Below are 23667 nucleotides of genomic sequence, written 5' to 3'. Positions count from 1 at the left end.
CACCGAGATTTAAAATGCAACATCCCAAAGTACTCCTTTGAACCCTCAACGATAAAAAATGCTCTTGTATCGAAAACGAATGATATCAGATGACTAAAATTTGGTGTAACTCAACAATTGTTGACGGCTTTGTTGCATGGTTCAAACTAAGGCCAAAACCAAATAGTGTCCTCACTCGTTAATCCATATTGTGTTTATAAACCAATAAAATCATAGCAAATACCACCGGTACTCGCTTTCGGTTAGGCTGTTCCGCAGGACAGAGGTGAGGCAGTGTCTGAAGAGTTGCCTCTGCCATGCGATCGATACACACCAAATTTTAGTCATCTGCTATCATTCGTTTTTGTAGAGGAGCGTTTTTGATCAATCAAATGGAAGGTATAATTTGAGGTATTATAACATACTTATGTTATTCACATTTTAAATGGGAAAAGCAAAGACAATCCCAATCCCGTTATCAAGCGCAAGATCGAAGACAACAATTTGAAAGTATCCCTCACCTACAAAAAAGCCGCCTGGGTTAGGAGGATGTAAAAAAGGTTCCATGTCATGAACTCATGATAGGTAAAATGTTCATCGAACTTCCGGAATTCAGCATAGTTCAAGGGAAGACACATATTCATCGCGTTTCTATGACTTCGCTTTTTTCTAAGCGTCTGGAGATTTTCAGAAATCACTATGGTCTCTGAAAAGAGGGAGGAATCGAACTCAACTGATATCCTACAATGCAGACCCGCTGAGTGGGGGGCAGGAAGGAGACATTCCCCTCTGGCCCGAAATAGAGAAAAAAATAGATAAATTAAGCAATTTATAGACGAGGGCCCGGTTTTTCCTTCCTACAACGCTCTCAGTGTAGTCCCTACTCCCTTGAAAGTCTTTGAAATATTATTGTTTTATAAAATTCCAATATTTTCATGTTTTTGAAGGAAGCATTGAACACAAATTCATCTCCAAAATAGTGTTCAGCAGTCTGTTTGTAAAACATCAATGTCTAATTTCCAAGGTAGGGGATAGGGAGCTGCTTTTAGTAAAGAGTCACAATACTCTGTAATCATTTGACTTTGATCGTGAGCTCAGGATGAAAATAATAACATTATGGCAGGAGTTCTTAAAGGTCAAATCTGGCATGACAAAACGTTTGCAAACGAACTGACAAAATTGCGATGCCTCACTCAGCAGAAAGGGCTAAAATATCGTGCCATACATCTGGACATATCATCGACATGAAGGAATCACACTGAAATGAAAATATAACAAATGGCTGAAAGTAGGAATATTTTTGAATAAAAATTCTCAGTTAAGTCGCGAATATAGACGACATAAGGATCCTACGATCTTCAAATTCCAAAGATTAGAGAGGAAATTGACTGATGTTTGTGTCCGTCTTTGTGCTGTCTCGCTGCTATAGGCTTATTACTTACACTACACTTATTCAGTGTGCTGATAATGCAACTGAACCAGTCTCATTGAAAATCATATAGGAAAAAAAAAATATGAAAAAGACTGAGAGGAAGCCTTATATCGCACAATACAATTATTGTGATCAAAAATCCAAAAGAACCCAAATGAGTGACCACATGCATTTGCCAGTAAATGGAAAAGTAGATGATAACAGACAGAATCATCGACGAAGAAGCAAGAAAGGGTCTAAGCGAATGAAGATAAGACGCCAGGAGAGGCGATGTCAATTTAATTTTAATAGGATTCAGTCGAAACAGGGGATAGTCTATTTAAAGGTGATGTTTACACATTCCTAAGCAGAAGTCAACTTTTTGGAAATAAAATTACCCATAAAAGTACTGTGAGAAAACCTTTACTATCAGAAAAGCAGGTGCAAAAACGAGCTCAGTGGGCTTGTCGGCTGGGACCAAAGTAATTTTCGCAGATGGGTTATCTTTTCCACAGCGGTGGTGGATGAAAGAGTACTTCAAGTTGGATAATACCCTTCGCTGGAAGATTTATATCAGTTAATTTGCTACATCAAATATTAGATGCAGGTAGCCTATTTTATACAAATCTGGTTTGATAAAGTCTGCTACCAAGGTGCATGGCAAACCCAACCAAAATCGAGCTCTTCAGGAAAACAATCATTCTTCTCTGTTTGCAATTGAAGGAGGAAAATGGGATCAGTAAAATAAGCTAGAAATTTCAGTCATTAGATTTTAACCTAATGGCAAATGTTTGGGCTTCAATAAGGCTGTTTAGTAACCACTTGTAAAATCGTAAAGCACAGAACTGGTATTCCATTAATTGCTATAGAATGGAAATGCATAATTAAACCCCATCCTGTTTCCTATAAAACAAAAACAAAACATTTCAACAAGTGTGACTTGGTATCCCAGTCTGATGGTGTCTGGTCTATGAAACATCAATTTTACATTTGTCAACATAACTAACCCCACGAAAATTTCAGCGAATTTTCCTCACTTTGTTTGTAAACATTGATCATTGAATTACCAATATATATGTATGTATGTGCTTTAAATCTGCTCAATCTCATATTGACGTTTTCTCTACTGAAAAACATGGAATGGGGATGAAGTGTGGCTTTCTATTATAAACATTTTTAGTGTTTATACTATTCACTGTTCAGTACTATCATTTGTGTAATATTATTTTATTTCTGTACAAGTACGTGGTCATAACAAAAATATGTTATCTTTTATCAAATTTTGAGGTGCTTTTTTGTACTTTCGCCTGAAACATAATATGAGGAGATAAAATAAAACATCGTGACTGGTGTGCACACATTATTTATTTTGTTGACTATCATAGCGATAAGCATATTATGCTCTACCGTTGGCATAACTGATATGATATCATAGCATCAATGCTTTAAGGGTGCAAAAATAAAAGGTATGTCGCAGTTCCGGGATCAAACAGTGCGGGAAACAAAATCCATGTAAGCCTATTAATTCCTAAATATTTTTCAAACCCCAAATCAACATCTGTTGACCCCCGTAGATGGTAATATACTCATAATTCACTCTATAGTCAGTTATGCTAGCGGCTTTCAGAATAGCAAAGATTTCACCTTGAAGATCCATTTGCCTAATAATTTTTCTAACCAACATAACCAGGGATTTGTCCAAAAACAGTGCAATAAGAAAATACCGAAACTGGCCGACTGATTGTTATCAAGCTTGCTTATGAGTATTATCCTGGGTTTTTGTGTATAAATGTCAGTCAAAAAATTTTAGGAAAATACTCTACCGACTCTGGGGACGTTGGCGGTAATTGTGGTAGGAATTTTCAAGGATCTAATCGCACATAATTCATGGAAGCTAGAATATGAGCGTATATGTTTATCTCGTCTTGATATCCAACCACTTCTTTAACGAGTCTCTCTCTATGACGTGCCAGCATCACAGGCAGAAGTAGTTTTTCCAGCTAGCAAGTGACAGTTTTCTCAGCGGGAAAGTAGATCACAGCAGGCCTCGTATATCCAGCAATCCACATTACATTAGCACTGACAGCAAATGCAAGAATGCGTGAACATAGTAAATCTTTGAAATAATTCACGCCTTCAATATGGTTCTCAGACTCTCAATGTGGTCTTCGCATATCAGCAAAGAAATCGAAGACATTGCGTAATGTATAAGCAGTAAACATATTAGTGACCTGCCATAAGCTATGGGTAAGCATAGTAAAAATAATATGCAGAAATATATTGTATATGACCCAAAATGAAGAACTAATCACAATAGAACGTTTCATCATATGCTACATCGACCTAAAATCTTAGAATAATCCGAAATCCAAAGCGGAGTCTGCCAGGGTTGCATTTTGCCACAAATACTTTTTCCTCTCGTTATTGGTGACTATCTTCATGCTATATTGGCTGGAAGGGATGGAGGGTTCAATGAACGATGTCATCTTTCCTCAAAACAATGGCTTTGGAGAAGGCAAGCAGATTCGGACTGATGATAAACATCAGCAGGATCAAGGCTGTCGGTCTAAGAGGTTACTGCACTCTTCCTATTTCCATTAATGGGCAGAACGTTGACGGCGTAAAATAGCTTAGGTTGGTAGGTAGCATTGTTTCTGCCGATGCCGGTACAAAACTTCATGTCACTCGACTTATTAACACCGCTAAATTCGCCTTCGCTGTCAAGTTGAATTGTTCTTTATGAAGGTACTACCTCTGCTCCTACATGTGGGAATCACTTGGAAAGCAAGAATCCCTTTTTTGCTTGAAAGCCCAAAGCCTTAGTCAACTTATGTCTGGGTTGTGTTATTCAGTTACTCTGACATAACACAAAAGTAAATGAAGAACTTAACCGGTGTAGTAACTAAGTAATCGTGAATATATGGATTAGAAGGCAGAAGTGACAGGATTGCTCATCCATTAAGAAATGATGACAACTCTATTGCGGGTTCAATGCGATCCACTATCGTGCACAAAACGTTAGAGGAAGAATGGAAGCGTCTCGGAAAATCGTGGAGAGAGTTGAAGGACATTACTAGGATCCAGCAACGTTGGCGCTTAGGTGAGGTTCACGCGATATTGGGGTTTACGGCAACTATATAATAGCATGAAGCCCAACACCTGCAGCCATAATGATTGTGAAACTATGGTATTGCTCATTGTTAAAACATGGAGAAATGTTCCTTGCAACAAAGAGTATCCAGGTAACCGTCCATGCGTCACCTAAACGAAATATTATAATTTCGGATGATTAATTAAAAATAATGTATGTATATTACATGACTCAATCAAATGGAAAAAGGCAGAAGTGAACGTTGAGACTTTGCACTAATTTGCGCTTCACATCATATTGAGTTCACCCTGAACTTTTTGTTGAAAATGGTTCCATTTGAATTTAATTAGAATTAGTGGCTTAGACTCAAGAAGCGTATGGTTAGGGATTGATGACAGTTATTGAGCAAATGTAAGCCGAAGTCACATCTTGTGACAAGCTTGTAATTAGAACTGTTGCAATTTATACACGCATCATATCATGTTTGGTTATTATAGATTGAATTAAAATTTCAGTATTTTCAGCCAATAGCGGAAGCTTATCCAAGGGGCAGAAGCAGCCATTTGAGATTGTCTCAACCAGGATGTAGCAAGCACAGGATACAGATTCGCCTTCAGATTAGATAACATGTGCTCACTAAACAGCATTGCATGCACTGTTTTGAACTCACATTTGGAGAGGATGACTAAGCATTCTGCGACTTTATGGGCAACCTTTGTCACCGCCCCCCTACTGTATAGGGAAACTGCGGCAAGTGTCGAGACACTTTATATTAGAAAACGTGAATGGAGAGATTTGCATAAGATTGAATTTTCGCTTAGTGGCCATATTAGAAAATATCGAGAAGATTTTTCAACATATTTTTTCAACTTAAAACCCATTAATTGGTATTATTTATATATTGTAAGGAATATTTGACAAGATATGAGAAATCATTATATTAGTCTATAAATTGGTATGCTATTTTCCTCCACGATATCAATTCTAATAAAGTTCACTAGCTTGAAGGCACTGCTATGTAGGTCAGAAAGCAGACATTGCATGCATCAAAATTCAAATGAAATAAGAGGAGTATCCAGCGTACTCTGATCTCATTGACTCATCTGATTTGAAATGCAGCGAAGCTGAACACAATATGAGTATCGATGGACGTATGGGATGTCAATGTTGCCGCACACCGGTAAACAGACAAACACTACGAAAACGACCATAGTACATCTCCATATTATACCGGCACATTTGACGTGGCATCAGATCATATGAACCAAATTCTATGGAAGAAACCATCACCGTAGTCATTCTATTAACACTCCAGAATATTCACAGCACTCTAAATCAACCAACTACCCTATCAGTCCGTTGGTTAGGTGATTACACACCCGCTTGCTTATTCGCTTCGAGAAAAAAATAAATGCCAAAACCACTTAATTTGTGACTAATAGCATTACTGTTCGAAGGCTAGTTACTGTACCATACATGCAAATACGTAGTTAACCCACAACCGTATCTGAGGCTTTTCTGAATTTGGAGGGCGGGTAAAATACACAATATAGCAACTAATTGGTAGCTAGCCCCAGTCATACAACAAAGTGATGCCAGATTACGATGATGTCATCTCTTTGAAATGTTCCGACCAAGAGTGCGATTGTGTTCATTTTCTAAAAAAAATTAGGGTGTGCTCCCTGATTTTATTCTAAAGCCACTTTTCAAAGCGGGAAATCGAACAGAACTCCGTCATGCACTGAATAAATTGTAATAAAGTCCTTAGACTATTTTTTCAGATTTTCACTTGTGACCAAACCTGTTATTCAAGAAAGCCGGCATTTCTCTTAGCACGTAAGAGACAAGTTAATTCGCTGATCAGGTGTACTTACACGAATTTCAGTTCAAAACACCAAGACTAGAACCGCACCCAAGCCGTTCAGCGTAAGATATTCCTATCTGCACAACGCCACTCTCAATCAGTATTCAAAAATAAAAACACAGTCCAAAATAAATCTAGAAGATGATTATAAGTACTTACACGAAAGTTAAATATCCCAAGAACGAGAAACGCCACTATACACTGCGACCAAGCTTCACTATGCGACTAACACGAATTTCGGTCGTCCGGCAAGCTTTATTTCGACTCCCACTTTCCTGAAACGGGTTGACTGCCAAACGCTCCCCAACGAGCCGAAACCCAACATCTTGGCCCCACGTCATACACGAATGCTCCATTCTAAGAACTACCAGTGAAGTAGATTACTCACTTGTGTTCTGGCTTGATAACCATCGGAATTTTGCTTCCATTACGACTGCGGACGCCTATGACGAAAACAATTTGGAGAGCAGTCGGGAAACATTCATGCTCCACACAATCCATCGTGTTCAGGTCGGATATATTCTCAAGCTCCCCAGTCTTCGAAAATTCAAGCAGAGATATACAAACTTTTGAGATAATTGGAATTTGTAATGAAGCGGAAGTTAAAAATACAAGTTAATGATTCATATTCGGAAATAAAGATAGTTCCCTTCGGTTAGCAGCTATACTTAGACGATTCATCTTATATTTTCTAGTTACTAACTAGAAACCTAGATCAACGTTAATTACCCACTACTCTAAACATGCACGAATGTTGGAAATCTCTCCTCATTCATTATGGCAACATCTAGATGCTTACTTCTTTAGGAACGCAAAATCTACCTCCTTTTCAATATCTCAGAAGTAGGAAATATATGGCATTAGACTAATTCAATCTAAACCGACATTCCCGCTACCAGAAGATTCTAAAGCACTGCAGTGGTCGCTCCCCGAACACTAATGCAAAATTGTGGCAACAAAAATTTCAGATAAAAATTATTTATACAAACATGTGTATGGAAAAGTATTCATTTTATAGCATATTCCTTTCACTCTGAACAACTAAAAACCAAAAAATAGCGAAAAAACGTTAGTTGCTAACGTTTTTACTTGTTTAGTGCAAATGCTATGCTGGGCGCTAGGAAGATCGATGGGTCAGCCATTCATTGCATTAGTATTGAATCGGCAAAATACTCAGTCACACTGAGTATATTAAGAACGGGAATTTATTTGTTTAACAATTGATATCAATGAAAGTCAATTAATTGAGGATAGTGAAAATATCTTAAGATATGCTACGAGTATGTACGTCCAAATAGAATACATAATCAGATCAGATTTATAAAAAAGTCATGATAAGTACTTAATTGATAATTAAAAGAGTTGATTTATGCCACTTTTTCACAGATAAGAATAAACGAGTTGAATTAAGAAAATGATTAATTACGAAGCTGATTCCGCTCTGTGATTTATATATATTAAGTCACCGTCGGGCCGCGACAGATACGTGGCGAGAATATTTCAAGCAGATTTTAACTGAAGAATTTACTCATCCTCCCCTTCCACAATCACTGCCGACCTTTGGAGCGGTTTCACCTGTTAGCGCTACTGGTGATCAGAGGTGGGGAGGAGGAAGACGGGGCGGCAACCCTGTCGGCCACAACAAAACCAAGTGGCCGAGGAGAACCTCCATAGTAGTGGCACCAGGAGACGCTGTATCGCATTGGCTTGCCGGCCGTGATGCAGTAGGTGAATGCTCCAAAGGCCTAATCAGGGCGATCAGACCCGAGTCTGCACGAGGACTCATCTGAAGTGGCAAATTGGTCACGAAACATTACCAGGGGATATCCTGTACCATGAGAACCGGGATAGCCCCTAGACTCTCATACTTCGGGTGAACTCCCAGAGTACAGCTCGGTTGTTTCCGTTTGGCTTCCTAGTGGGAGTTTCATGGGGGTTGTGGTTATGCTCAAGCGAGAAGAGACCTTCGGGCCTCGGCGTGGTGTTGGGTTTCAACACGGGTGCCGTACTCCTTAGTTCGGTAGAGATTTAGGTAGTTCTTGCATTCACCAGTATGAATGCTACCGTTGTTGCTTGCCTCAGCGGGGCTCTGATTGTGGTCACAAAATCAATCCGTGTCTTAAGAAGACCGTGGGATTAAGTCGGCCAGACAGGTACTCACGTTAAACCCTCAAGGACTTAACTGTCCGTGCAACTGAAGTCGAGGAGGCAATGAAACGAATGAAATCGGGGAAAGCAGCAGAACCTGACGACATCCCATCTGAGCTCTGGAAAACGAAGAGCTGGGACCCAACACTGTGACTCAAAGAATTCTTTAATCGAGTTTTTCAGGAAGATAGAACCCCATATGACTGGTAAGAAAGTACCACAGTTCCAATATGGAAAAAGAAAGGTAGTCTAGCAGAATGTTCAAAAATTTCGTCGGATTCGGTTACTTTCCCATACCATCAAGATTTTTGAATGTATTCGCGAAATCGTGTAAATAACCGTGAATAAAGCCGGATTTGTCAAAAACTGTGGAACTACTGACACAATACATGCTGCGCGGTTACTCACCGTGAGAAGCATCGCCTTCTTTACATTGCATTTCTGGATCTAGAGAAAGCGTTTGACCGTGTGCCACACGACTTCATCTGGTATGTTTTACGACAACACTTAGTGCTAGAAGAAATCGTGCGCTAGGTTCAATTGCTCTACCACGATCCGAAAAGTAAAGTTAGAAGCGTGGCGGGTGTATCAGGAGTGCTTCGTTTCTCTGTTAGTGTTCATCAAGGAAGCGCCCTCTCACCACTACTCTTTGTTCTTGTTATGGACACCGTCACATGGGACATCCAACGTCTAGCGCCCTGTACATTGCTTTATGCAGATAATGGTTTCCTAGCAAAAACAATCTCGAGCAACTTGTCCAAAAACAAAATGATCACCTCATGCAACACGGTCTCAGATTGAATCCGCATAAAACTGAATTTTTGACGACCAATCCTCATGAAACAGGCACAATTTCTGTCAGCGGCAGCGACCTGCCCAGAACTGAGCGATTTAAATATCGTGGGTCAATGTTATCAGACAATGGAAAACTGTGTTATGAAAATGGATGAAGTGGCATTCCTCAACTGGTGTTGTTTGTGGTCGACGTATCGACGAACGTATCAAGTCTAAAATTTACCGCAATGTCATCCATCCTGTCGCTCTCTATGGTTCTGAGTGTTGGCCGAGTATAAAAGACAATGAACGGCGTCTTACGATAATGAAGACAAAGATATTGCGTTTTACTACCGTCTTGACACGTTTTGGTCACATCCGAAATGAGGATATCCGCGATCGATATGAGGTGGCATCGATCGTGGAAAAATTGCGAGAGAGGCGTCTTCAATGGTATGATCTCGTAATTCGCGCTAACGTCCACTTCCCAATATTGGTCTGAACATCGAAATCGATGGTAAGCGACCAAAAGGCCGGCCGAAACAACTGTTGCTTGAAACGCTAGATGGGGATTTAAAAGCCTCGAAGTTGCATCCAGACCCGCTTGTGAAGGGAACAAAGGCTGAAGAAAAAGAAGAAGAGTTTGCTATCAGTAGTGTCAACACTTCTCGACAGCCTGCTCCTCTCGCCTTTCCTTGCCGATATTGTTTTGCGGTTTTTCTGGACGTGGCACGTGGATAGAGGTCTGATATACAAAATTAAGAAACTGTTTCCGGCTAATGTTCACAAGATTTCTATTGGGCGGAAGTTCAGAATTCGGTACCGGTTTACCATGCGTGACCACAACATCAATGCTGCAACGAAGCACTGAATCTCATTTACACATCAGACATGGCAACTAGCGTGGGTGTGTGTGTGTATGGTGGGGGAGAAGCTACAGCTTCTGAGCACTCACGCCGTGTTGGCCCATTGTACTCGCCACCCGCGTCTAACGGAATATTCCGGATTCGTTAAAGTATCGCAAGACAGGATAAACTTTGCGATACGTATGTTCGGTTCTGGCAGGAAAAGTTTAGTGTGTCGAGCAGCATTTAAGCTCTGCCACCTGTCATTATGGGAAGCTTGTTCCCAGTTTTTGAAAACAGACTTAGCCAATGCTACTAATACTCCAATTGCTGGCTCCGGTCCTGGCATAGGGAAGATTGACCCCTCTTTCGCTAAAGCGTCCGAGATTTCAATTCCCTCTACGCCACAGTGACCAGGTACCCAGAATAGTTCCACCGTATTGAATCTAGACATAGAGTTCAAACAGTTTCTGCATTCCTGAACGATTTTCGAGGTGCTCAAAAGACTGCTCAATGGCCTCAATACAGCTTGGCTGTCACTGCAGCCTCGAAAATCGTTCAGGAATGCAGAAACCGTTTGAACTCTATGTGTAGATTCAATGCAAACTAGCAGTAATATAGTTACATCTACATGATACTTCGTTTCTGGCCACCCGTGTCGAATCTCGATTTGCATCTTGCGTTCTACAGCGAATCGGATCGAGGAATGTTTCACCACTTGGAAGATCAAAATTAATGAGTCGAAATGCACTCATATATCATTCACGCTCCGTCGGGAAACCTGCCCTCCAATCAACTTTAATGGAATCCAAGTTCCCCAATCGGACAGACGGCTTACGTGGAAAAGCATATTGAAGCCAAGAAGCAGCAGATGACCATTGAAGCAAGGAGTTTTTACTGGCTTTTAAACAAGCGCTCTATGGTTAAATTAGAGTACAAAGTTCTTTTGTACAAGGCAGTCATAAAGCCTATGGGATCCAGTTATGGGGTTTTGCGAGAATATCTAATATAAAGCTATTGCCACGTTCACAATCCAGGATTCTGCTTACAATTACAGGGGCGCCTTAATTTGTGAAAAATAACCAGCTTCACAGAGATCTTCAGATACCCATAGCGTGAGACTGCATCCTATACCAGCAAATGCATGTACAAACTGACAACTCATCCCAACAGTTTGACAAAGAATCTGTTGCGAAAGTCAACAACTCGACGGCTCAAAAGGGTTCAAATATTTGAAAGAAGGATCCAATAATATTAATATTTGATGAAAACATTACGTAGCCCCAATAATCGTCAAAAATTGTCGTTTCTTCATTTCGATCTGGGCTCGTTCGCTCATGGAACTAAAAATTTGACACGAATTGCAGGAATTATGAAATAAGTCCGAATTTCAATTCGTATATGGCTAAAAACCGGATTTTATCCACAACCAAAAATTCTTGGTAGTATTTTTCTCTCGAACGCGGCCCAGAGCCCACAATTTTTCTTGTTAAAAACCCAGATCCAGTTTTTGTAAGCTGAAATATAGACTCTGTTGGCACCCAACAGTTTTAGTTGTACTATTTGACCCTAGATAAGAGAAATTATCCAAGTTGTAGTCTTCTATCTTTATTATTCTCATTTGACCAGTACAATTTGACACTGTTGGTACTTTGATGCCATCATGTACTTCGGCTTGCCTTCATTAATGTCCAGCACAAGATCTCGCACCGCCTGCTCGATCTGGAGGAAGGTAGACTGTACATCTTGGGTTGGTCTTCCCTTGAACTTCTCTTGACTTGAAGAGGACGGTGCCTCAGATTAAAAGGGATGCCTCATAGGGCATCCCCTTGTCCTACACCCTTGTTGGAGGGGAATGATCTCGAAAGTGATCCCGCAGGTGTTATCTACCCTCACATATTAGCCAGGGTCAGCTTAGGCGGTCTTATCAATTTCGTCGGGATTCTCTCATGGCCTTGTACAATTTTACCCCGGTTATGCTATCATAGGCGGTACTGAAATTGATGAAAAGATGGTGGAATAGTTTCTCCATGGCTTGCCGCAGAGAGAAAATCTGATCTTTTGTTGAGTTGCCTAGAGAGTCCACTTTGGTATGGACCAATGATGTTCTGAGGGTATGGGACTTTCTGTCCTAGCAAGATAGAGAAGAATATATTATAGAGGGTAGTCAACAACTTGATAACTCTATAATTCTTGCACTGCGTGATATACTTCTTTTTATCTATGGGGCAGATAATACCTCGTTGCCAATCGTCAGGAATTAATTCGTTGCCCGACACCTTGAGCATCCGTTATTAATTATCCAGTCCTTACTTAGACATACCCCTACTTAAGTTTGATACGTAGCGGTTGGTTTCCTATATATTTCAAATTTCAGTTGCCCGTCCACATTCGATATTTTGAGATCTAGAAACGAAATACTTTCGTCAGATTATCTTTCGGCGACGAAAGTTATGATTCCAACAATATCAAACCACACACACGCCTATAATTAGATTGATCAGGTATCCATTAACAGCCAAGGAATACAAGAAATCATATATCAATTTTGCTACCAGACGTTTAAAAACTAAAGGAAAAGGAAAGGCAATTACCGGTACAAGGAACAACAAACACAAATTGAAAGAAATTATGAAATTCCTTCAATAATCACTTAAAGAAGCCCGGAAGACTAATATTCAACTAATTCTGCTCGACTTGTTTATATCTGGGCACTGTTGCTATCGAAATCATCAAGGAATCTCCGTTAAGGAATGTTATAGAAAATTCGGCTAAAAGCAATGGGAAAAAGGCACTTGGAAGAAATCTTTAGATCAATTTAGCCTCAAGTATCATCTCTAGAATGAGTAGAAGATGGTCATCAGGAGTAGAGGACGCAGGTAAACGAACCAGAGGGGGTAAATAACTTTCACTTTGCGAAAAAGAAGCTGTCCTCAGACAAAAACGAACAACATTATCAAACGTCAATCAAATGGCGTGAAATACCTGGGTATATAATAATAATAATCGTTGGCACAACAATCCATATTGGATCAGGGCCTTGAAGTGTGTTAGAGCACTTCATTCAAGACCGTAACGGTACACTACAGAACACTGTAGGAAGCAATGTGGTCAGCATTACGCTCGCCCGAGATTATTACCCTGATTTGACTCAGGTACTCATTCACAGCTGAGTCGACTAGTATCCGACGTCAAATCACGATACAAATCCCACTGCCGCCAGCGAGATTTGAACCACGACCTTCCGTACGACAGCCTATTGCTCCAACCACTCAGCTGTCCGGATACACCTGGGTACATGTCCCGATTAAAGGCTCCCGCTCCGTTTCCAAGCACCGGATACTCGCAGAAATCAGCCACTATCGTTTCATTTCAAAAGTTCTGAATGGGATTTCCCGTGCTCCATAAAGTGGACTTACGAAAGCATTTAGCAACTATAGACTCAAGCGAGTCGAGTATTGTGGTATGTAGTAAGCCCTTAGAGCGAGAGTCACCACAATATGACGGCGAGGTGGATCTGGTTCTACCAAAAATTCAGAAAATTGGAAAGTGTTAGCCCCTGTGGTGGTGCATAAACAATTGTATGGGGTAACTTTTCGTTTTCCTTAACAACTCCCCAAATTCCCCGGGACATTTCAGGTGCTGCCTCCCCAGTTGCAACGGGAGTTGAGGGTGACGACTCGCTCTTGATTTATATAATACAGAAAACATGACATGACTGTGAATTATAACAGCATTAAATAAAATCTTCCATTTTACATGTTGCTTGTAACAATTGCAATTTTCAATTATCTCAATTGTTGTTACAAGCGAGCGATACCATGACCGTCAGGTTGTGGATAAAATCCAGTTCAATAGGTTACGGTGGGCGGGTCACTTAATCCGTATGGATGAGGGTGATCCCCCCCGGAAAGCCTATAAGGGCAATATCTATGGTTGAAAAAGAAGACAATGCAGGCCCTGCCTAAGATGGAGCGATGGTGTAGGTCAGGGCGCCAGACAGCTTTTAGGGATATCGAATTTGTGAACCTGTGAGCGTAAAACCGGGATGTCTGGAGTTCCTTTTTAAGGCATGCCTAGACCGGATACCGGTTGTTGCCCCGTTGATGATGATGATGTTACAAGTTTAGGATTCCGACTTCATTCGTAAAAAGGTTACCTGTATTAAGAGAATATGAGTTCCACCACTTTGTTTCTTCTATGTCAGACATTTAATCACTTATGGTACCTAATTCAAACTGCGATTGTGAAAAAATCACTAAACGTTTTTGGAAGAAATATCAAAAAGAAATATTTGCCAAGTCAAGATAATGATGAATGCCGCCTTCCATAAGCATTATTCAGACACAATAACCGAATCTGGAAGATTAGGGTAGAGTATTTAGAAAGCCAAGCCACCTACTAAAAGAGGACATTAGATCCAAAAACTGGGTGCATTTTTTTATGGCACATTAGTATGTGCCTGAGGATTTTGCACTGGAATAATTTAAATCAATAATGCATCTCGGTTGTTCGGAAGACTTCAAATAGCACATCCATAGAAAAATTGCGAGATACTCTTGAATAGGGTTAAGTTTCTCGGATGGTGGAAATGTTTAATAGCTGTAGATTGCTGGACAGGAAGCTTTAAAAACGTAATCTTCGCTAAAGACTCATCCCTCAAAAGGAGTATTTATAGTTCTTCATAAATTGAATTTTAATTATCCAAGTAACGTTTTTCTTTAAATTTTATTGGTGTGTCTAATGGATTCAAATCCTTTTTGGATATTCATATCAAATATTGAATGGCAATTAGACATTATCTTTCTACTTTCGGGTTGCTATCCTCATCTTTCCCTTCTTTTTATCACCATTTACAGTGGACATTCCATTAGCTTCCCCAATTAAAATAAAGATTAGCCTCACAATGCGATTAGATAAAATTGAATATGAGAAAAGCTACAATAAATCCGGATGTCACCTACAGAAAAGTTCTCGTTTCTAAGTAACATTTCAACATACGTATATATATATTCGTGTTCGAAAAATATCAATGAAAACCATTTCCCAAAATAGTAAACTCAAACCTGTTTCCAAAGTTAAGTTTCCACCTCAGTGCAAATGAACATCAATGAATATGCCCTTCTATTATATAATAATTTCCGGAGAGTCTACGAACGATTACAAAAAAGACAAATAAAAGATAATTCGCAAATTAGAATCGCATTCTCATCGTAAGTTCAGTGGAACTTTCATAGTAAACATGATTATTGCAAACACCATGAGTCACGTTAAAGCTTCATTAGTACAACGCAGGGGACGTCATTGATAATTTTCCAAGATACGAGAGCATGACTCGATTTCAGACTGTGGTGCTAGAAACTGATTGAATCAAGAAGGTAATCAGATTTATTTTTAGAAGATGTCGTGCAGCGAATATTTTATTATAAGGCCAGCAGGGGGTATGGAAGAATATTCTTGTGTGGATGGTAGGCACAGAATTTAGAATCACAGCCCGGGTAGCTCAGTCGGTAGAGCGTTGGACTTTTAATCCAACGGTCCAGGGTTCAAGTCCCTGCTCGGGCGGTGCCTAAGTTTTGCCGAAACTTCTGGTCGAGGAGGAACATTTACTAAAATAGTAGTACTTAAGTAACTCGATTAAAATAATCTCCTCTCTTGGTTGCTGAATAAATACTCCACGGAGGTACGGGACCCTGAATGATCCCTACCTTCCCGCCACACAACAAGGGAGACAACTTTTTTTCCTATAATAAATAGCTAAAAATATGTCAACATTACATTCAATACGTTTTCATCTCCAATTTTGCGAATTAAATGGGGGACGATTTCATAAGAAAAGGAAGGAAATAGTTTCATTTACGTGATTGTTGATCATTACGAACGTCGAAGAAACATGGAATCAACGTAGAAACGCGATTACCAATCCTGGTAAGCTGTTCATCAACGGAGATACTTGGCTTTGGAATGATAACTTCCGTGAGAAGAAACTTTTCTTCCATAAGTTTCCCGTCGATATAACGCTGGCTAATTGGCAAATTAATAGTCAGAGGTAGTAGTAGGTATATATACATAATGGACCAAAAGATCTACAACCAAACCCTATCTCCACCTTCACGTGGTAATCGCTAGGATTTTTTTCTTAACGAAAAACTGCAGCAGAGAGAATGGTGAAGGCGAGTGTCATCATCATCAACGGCGCAACAACCGGTATCCGGTCTAGGTCTGCCTTAATAAGGAACTCCAGACATCCCGGTTTTGCGCCGAGGTCCACCAATTCGATATCCCTAAAAGCTGTCTGGCGCCTTGACCTACGCCATCATTCCATCTTAGGCAGGGTCTTTTTCTACCATAGATATTGTCCTTATAGACTTTCCGAGTGGGATCATTCTCATCCACATGGATTAAGTGGCCCGCCCACCATAACCTATTTAGCCGGATTTTATCCACAACCGGACGGTCATGGTATCGCTCATAGATTTCGTCGTTATGTAGGCTACGGAATCGTCCATCCTCATGTCGAGCGAGTGTCCCGCGCCTAAAAAAGGGACAAATTTTACCAACTGGTCCTCCAGGTTGGAGGTTAAGTAGGGCTGACAACCCTAAGTAACCCCGTTACTGGCTTTGAACACATAAGCGAACGGCTATGCACTCTGTATTTGCCAGATAAATTTCGAAATATAAGCCTCATTCGCGTTCACGCCTCTACAGAGGAGACTACAGAATCGGAGGATACCTTGCCTTAGATAAGATATAAAAACCATACTTGTAAATTTTAACAGCCAAGTAAGGACGGAGCCCGTATACAAGTGAAACATCGGTTCCCGCTACAACAAAACTGCAAATGTCAAAGAACTGCAGATCATTCAACTAGCAATGTCACACGAAATGTTTGTTGGAAAGTCGTCAACAAACATACGTGGTTGTCTCCGGACGGGGCCAATTTTACCCAAATTGATCACTTGTAATCAAACGCCGCCACCTCTCACCCTTGATGAATATCAGAACATACAGGGTCCTACTTGGTCTGTATGGTGCTCCGATGGCATTTTCCCAGCACTTATCCAGAGAGGCCTAGGAATTATCTTAGAGTCTTTTCTGAGGGTGGTAAGGCGAAGCATAGCACTGGGATACATACCAAGGGCATGGAGACGGGTAAAAGTGGTATTTATTCCGAAAGCGGGTAAAAAGGATCCTTTTCACCCTAAATCTTTCAGACCAATGTGCCTAACATCGTTCGTTCTCAAAACTCTGTATCAACTGACAGAGGTATTATGGGATGCCAGAGAAACAAAAGAAATTGCGCGCGAGCGTTATTGGATATCGAAGGAGCATTGGACAACACATCGCGCACAGAGATACAAGATGCCCTGAGCCGCAAAGGAGTGGGAAACACCCTGGCATTCTGGATGGACAAAATGCTAGAAAGCAGGCAAATAGAGGTACCGACAGGAACAAATTCTATTATCATGAACACCACTCAAGGCTGCCCACAGGGTGGGGTACTATCGCCGCTGATCTGGAGTATGGTAGGGGATGAACTCTTGGACGTGTGAACAAATACTGGAATACCACTCCAGGATTACGCGGACGACATTGTTTAAATCTGTAGGGGAAAATATGAAGATACCCTATGTGATAAAATCCAAACTAGACTAAGGGTTGCTAGTGCCTGATGCAGGAAGGTGGGACAACGGATCAACCCAGCCAAAACCACCATAGTACCATTCACTAGGAGGCGTAAGCTTGATCACCTGAGAACCATAAAATTACATGATATGCAGGTGAAACGAGAAACAGAGGTCAAATATTTGGGAATTACGCTAGACCAAAAATTACTCTGAAAGACACATGTCAGAAACACTTGTCGGAAAGCCACGAAGGCTCTGATAACTTGCAGATCCACAGCAGAAAAAAATGGGGTTGCAGCCCGAAGATACTACTTTGGATATATACGGCAATAGTAAGAAACGAACTCAGCACACAAGCCAGGGAGTTACATAAGCTCCAAAGGCTGGCTTGCGTGTGTATCAGTGGGGCAATGAGGACATGCCCAGCGGCATCCCTGAAGGTCCTTCTGGGAATAACCCCTCTCCACCTGCACATACAGATGCAGGCAAGGAGGGCAATATTCAGGATGGCCGGTAGTATGAGTGAGGGGGGGAGCTGCCTAAATCAAAGGAAGATTGATATTCTTTCTAGGCGAAGAAAGAAATAAGAAATTTGAAACACGTTGGAGTAACAAGGCAAACTGGGAGAGTGTGGCTGCGACGTACGGCTTAAACCAGCAACTGATTACTTACACTGACGGATCCCTCACAGAGGGAGCCGGTGCCGGTGTCATTGGTCCAAGGAAAATATACTTCGAGCCAATGGGCAGGTACACTAGCATATTCCAGGCGGAAATATACGCCATAGACAAATGTGCCTCCTTTAATCTGCAAAGGAACTATGGGGGCAGAACATAGCTATTCTCACCGATAGCCGAATAGCGGTCAAGGCACTTAGGTCCAACCAGGTGAACTCTAAACTGGTATGGGAATGCCTTGAGAAACTGAATAGACTCGGCTCGTCCAACAAGGTCTGGATACTTTGGGTTCCAGGCCAGAACCGTTCTGTGGAATCGGAAATGGTTTCATGGCTATGAATCTAAGAAATGAAGGGGAACGGTTGTGGGAATTATGCTGGGCTGGCCTACCAGGGATGGAGCAGTCCCGAGTGCTTATTGGGGGATACGAACCCATACACACAAAGGATTGCTTAAACCTCACCTAAAAGAACCTCCGAATCATAGTGGGAATTCTCACTGGTCATTGTCGGCTGAACTATCACCTAGGGAAGCTAGGGATATCTACGGACACTGCCTGCAGGTTTTGTGAGGAGGAGGACGAAACCTCTATACACATCCTGGGACAGTGTTCGGCACTTGTGCAAAGTAGGTCGAAGCATCTGGGAGAACACTTAATACCAGATGCAAAGCTGAAAGATCTAGAACTAGGGAACATACTAAAGTTCCTAACGGTTATAGGCCTGCTTGAGATACTATGATCAATAGGTACACTATAACCAGAAAAAAGGGCACAATAGTTCTTCAAGGACGCGGTGCGACTTTCCCTTAACAGAATAATAATAGCAATACCACTTAGAATCCATCCATAAAAGAGTCCTACGTAGTATTTATAATTGGAAAATGGATGCCGCAATGACCACAATTAACAGATGTCCTGGAGAGGAAGCATCAACAAATGATCTTCACAACCACCAGCAGAACGTTACCATTGGTGCTGCCATAAATATATTTGGTCCCAGTCGTAAAAAAAATCGGAACGACTGATTCGATAATGAATGTAAAGCAACGGAACGGAAGAATGCTGCAATGCACCCTCAAAAAACGCAAGCACGTGCAGAGATGTAACACGAACTTCGTCAGGTGAAAATGCGACTTCACATACAGAAAAAGGAAGCCTAAAAGAGCCAACAAGTCTGTAAACACGAAACCTAAATGTGGAAGGTACAAAAGGATATAGAGTGGAAACCCGCTGCCCGTCGATTAAGCTTTCAAAATGCTTTTTGATGTGTGCTAAAATCACGTTGACTATTATCTTTACAATAGTAGACAACATGCAAATACCCTCCCCCTCACTCAATCCCTTTTTCCACTCCCTGGGCAAGAACCCGGGATTTTTTGATAAGCGGAAATAACAACACTGCAGAAACCGTAAAGGCAATGAATAGGTTTGTGCCTTTTCCGTCAGGCATACGCTACGTTGCATTTCGTTGTGCTATGTCACGGGATCGCCTCCACTCGCAGCGACTATGAAAGCTTGTACCCCCTAGCGTTCATTGATCACCCAAATTTTTCAACTAGATTTAATAGGACATGGTTGACCACTACACTCTGCTCAGAGATAAAGGCACTAAAAAGCCTGAATAGTTAAAATTTTACCTGGCCAATTGTCGAAATCGAAAAGAGCTTATGGTAGGTCCAGTGCTTAAATAATGTGTCACACGAACACCTTGTTAGTTATAGTCGCAGAAATTTCCCCTTTTTCTTCGCTTGATGGGGATTTCGCATTCAAATTATGGTTAGGAATCAGTTCCTAGGTCACCAAGGCGTGGCAGTCTTAATCGGAATGCCTGAGGTGCAGAAGACTTAATCGATACAGTGCAGGCTGACCTTTATTTTCCAATCTAGTCCTGTACCGACCACATCAACACAGTTTGGATAATTGTCTTGCAGTGTCCAGAGTGTTCTTCATCGATTTCGAGAGCGCTTTCGATAGAGTCAACAAGGAGTGTATCTGGAACGCTTTGGGTGGAAAGGCGTTACGAAGAAACTAATAGCCATTAAAGAAAAATAAAACTAGGAAGCTTTCTCCTACTACAATATATTGTAATAGTTAGTAAATACGTATTTCGAGACCTACTTACTTTCTTCCTCAGTACTTAAGCTAGGAACGATTACTATAATAGCCATTATCAGAGCGATATATGATAGTGCAAATGTGGTGCATTGAGGAAAAACCTCAAAGTAATTTGCAGTCGAAAGATGCGTTCGCCAGGATAGCATCTTGCCGCCGATATATTTTCTTCTTGTTATCGGTGAAGTTCTTCATGCTACCTTGGCTGGAGGACGTGGAAGAGTTCCCATTGAAACTTTCCTCAAATACTTAAACTACGCGGATGACATCTGTTTGCTGTCTCGCCGAGTCATGGACCTTGGTCGAATGGCTCTGAATTTGGTAAAGAAACCAAACAGAGTTGGGCTGAAGATAAACTCCAACAAAACCAAGCTGGAGAGTCATGAGACTCTTCCTAGTTCCATTAATCGGCAGAACATCGAGGGCATTGAGCAATTTGTCTATCTGAAAGTCTTGTTTCTACCAACAGCGGCACCGCACTCAATCTTGCACGAAATATGAATAGCACTAATCCGCTTTCATTTTTTCCAAAATTTGTAAATGCAGCTACCTCAACACAAACATTCCCGCGTATTCCCCGCCAATATTCTCTTTTTTATACTATATGGGAGTAGTAAATGGCAAATGACAACTACTGTTACTCAAAGACTATAAATCTTCGTTAAAAACTGTCTCCGCCATGTCATCGAGGCAGACAGAAGAATTTGCCACTGTACGGGCTAGATACTCGTGTAGGTGTTCAACAGAAAGCGGAAGTGGCAATAGATAGATCACACAGTAAGAAAAAGCGGCAACTCCGGGTCATGCCATGCAATGGAACCCACTATCCCAGGGTAGCAGGCGAGTGGGTCGCCCTAGAACTACATGACATTAAGTAGTTGAGGAGTATGATAGAAGGTAGGTTTGTCTGATGGATTGTGCCCTAATAGAAGTTTATACCGTTTATGCGGAGAATGTCCCACCAATATCACTAAGAAAATACGAACTCCCAAACTTCCGTTCCTTTTAGTCACCATTTAGGACAAGCAAAGCATTCTTCAAGTGAAAAAAAAATTTTAATTTTTAAGGTTTTGTGTGAAACAAAACCTTATTAGAATCGAGACGGTGTCTGTCTGTCTGTCTGTCACACCCGATTTATTCGGAAACGGCTGGACTGTTTGTCACGAAAATCGGTGAAAGTATGTAATCTGGTGTTCCCTTTACATGCAGTAGGTGGCGCCATCTTGTGTTAAGTTTAAGGGGGGGCTCCCCATACATGTGAATGGAAGGTGCAAATTTTTTTTTCACAGAATGTAGCCATGTGGGGTATCAAAGATCTCAATTAGTACTTTTCGAAACTGGTTCAATATTTGATATTGGGTGAAACATAGGGGAGTGAGGGCTCAAAATATGACCCCCTAAAAGTGTAACAGGTCTCGTTCTCAGAACCTATCCAACCGAAAAATCTAAAATCCCAGTGGTGCATCTCTACGAAATCTAGGCCTCAAAATATATCCGGTTCCGATATCTGCACAAATAAAGTTAATAATAGTATATTTCCACATTTTAGAAATTCACCCGGCACCCCCTTTATATTCATCCCAGAATTACAAAATTTGGCATACGTATAAAGAAGAACATAAGGCACAAGTTGGTAAAGTTTGAAAAAAATCCAATTATTATTAACAAAGTTATAGGGGGTGAAACTTCACATTTTTTTGTGAATTTTGTGCACTCTACAGCCTGCATGACGTCATCATCACATATCAATTCATCAATACCACAACGAAATGAGTTCTTATAAATTGGATCGGAAAGAATTATTTTGTTTTAGTTTTTTAGTCATTTGTATATGAATATCAATTACTCCAACCAGACATGTGTGTATATAGGTATATAGTACTTTGCGGGTAGTGCTTAATTCAGATAGATATAAGAAGTAAATCGGAAATATGGGTAATATATGTTTAATATTTTCCCCACCATGGGTGGAGTAAAATCAAAGAATACTTTTAATCTGGATAATTAATTTATTCTTTTCCAGATAAATAAAGCTAAGAAGATTTGTAAATCTAATTATAATTTCTTGCAAAAAAACATATTTTTTGTTGCTTAATTCTGTAAACAGTTTTGCTATGAGTGGCTTTGGCCTTAAATACTCCTTCAATTCACTTTGACATGTTTTTGATAAGATCTAGTAAGGGATAATCTTCATTACATACTTTACCACGAGTTCTCAACAATATCAAGATTCAGATGGTTTCGGTGCTTAGTAGCCATTATTTTGATATTTTAACAGTGTATCTACGGCCATTATCGTGAATGAAAATTGCAGCTTCAGTTACATTACTAAAAATATCGACATTCGGAAGCAGAGAATCCTACAGGATGTTCATATGGGCCATTGTTCACATTATTCCACGTAATTTTCAGTACTTGTAGCCAAATTATGGAGAAGCCTCCCATTTTAAAGTTTGATGTTCCGGTAATGTAGCTCGAATGTTGGATCCAAGTCCAAATTCATCAGATCCTAACCGATTAATTTTATTACCATCAGATCACATTATCACCTTCTAATGAGCAACAGTTCAGTACTGTGCGGCAAAATCAAATCCACCTCCTTTATGTTATTTTCTTAAAAATGATTTCTTGACTTTTACTTTAGCTTCTAACCCTTTCGAATTTGTAAAGTCAATTTGAAATTGCTTTTGATTTTGATTTTAGATACAGCGCTAAGCAACTATCGCTCTCATTGAATGTCCTGATTCAATGGTATTGCGTGTTGTGCCCGGCGTATTTACATTGACCGCATTCATGTGCAAACAAATAAACTGATCTCCAACGGAATAATCCCAATAATATCTTTATTCTACACATATACTAACTATTTTAATCTAATTATTTTAATGACTAGGCCTTAATTATATCTTAATTTTTAAACATATCCCCCTTGTGGTATCCGTGAATACAGATATGAGTGCGCGTTACCCATATCTGTATTCAGCCGATGCTCCTGAGGCTCTATTCCAATGAAGAAACTCTCGTAAGGGTCCAATTTGTTGCTCTTAACCTCTTTCGACACCGTTACCCTCTCCATTCTATAGTCATGTTCTACAATATACCGGGCGACTATAGAATTAATATGTGTTTTTCTGCCC

General features: G+C 40.5%; 1 protein-coding gene and 1 non-coding gene across 5 annotated transcripts in view; one reads left to right on the top strand and one right to left on the bottom strand.

Moving 5' to 3' along the window:
• LOC119660219 (annexin B9) overlaps positions 1–6647 on the bottom strand; it is a 42402-nt gene extending 35755 nt beyond the window's left edge. For all 4 annotated transcript variants that reach the window (XM_038068656.1, XM_038068655.1, XM_038068654.1 and 1 more), the window contains exon 1: positions 6505–6647. The gene's annotated coding sequence lies outside the window, so the exon portion shown is untranslated. The remainder of the gene's footprint in view (positions 1–6504) is intronic.
• Positions 6648–15604: 8957 nt separating this feature from the next.
• Trnak-uuu lies at positions 15605–15677 on the top strand. The gene has a single exon. It is a non-coding gene; the product is annotated as a tRNA-Lys (tRNA).
• The last annotated feature ends 7990 nt before the right edge of the window (positions 15678–23667 follow it).

This window comes from Hermetia illucens, chromosome 6 (genome assembly GCF_905115235.1).
Source record: "Hermetia illucens chromosome 6, iHerIll2.2.curated.20191125, whole genome shotgun sequence".
NCBI lineage: Eukaryota > Metazoa > Arthropoda > Insecta > Diptera > Stratiomyidae > Hermetia > Hermetia illucens.
This window is presented reverse-complemented; position numbering and strand designations above follow the sequence as displayed.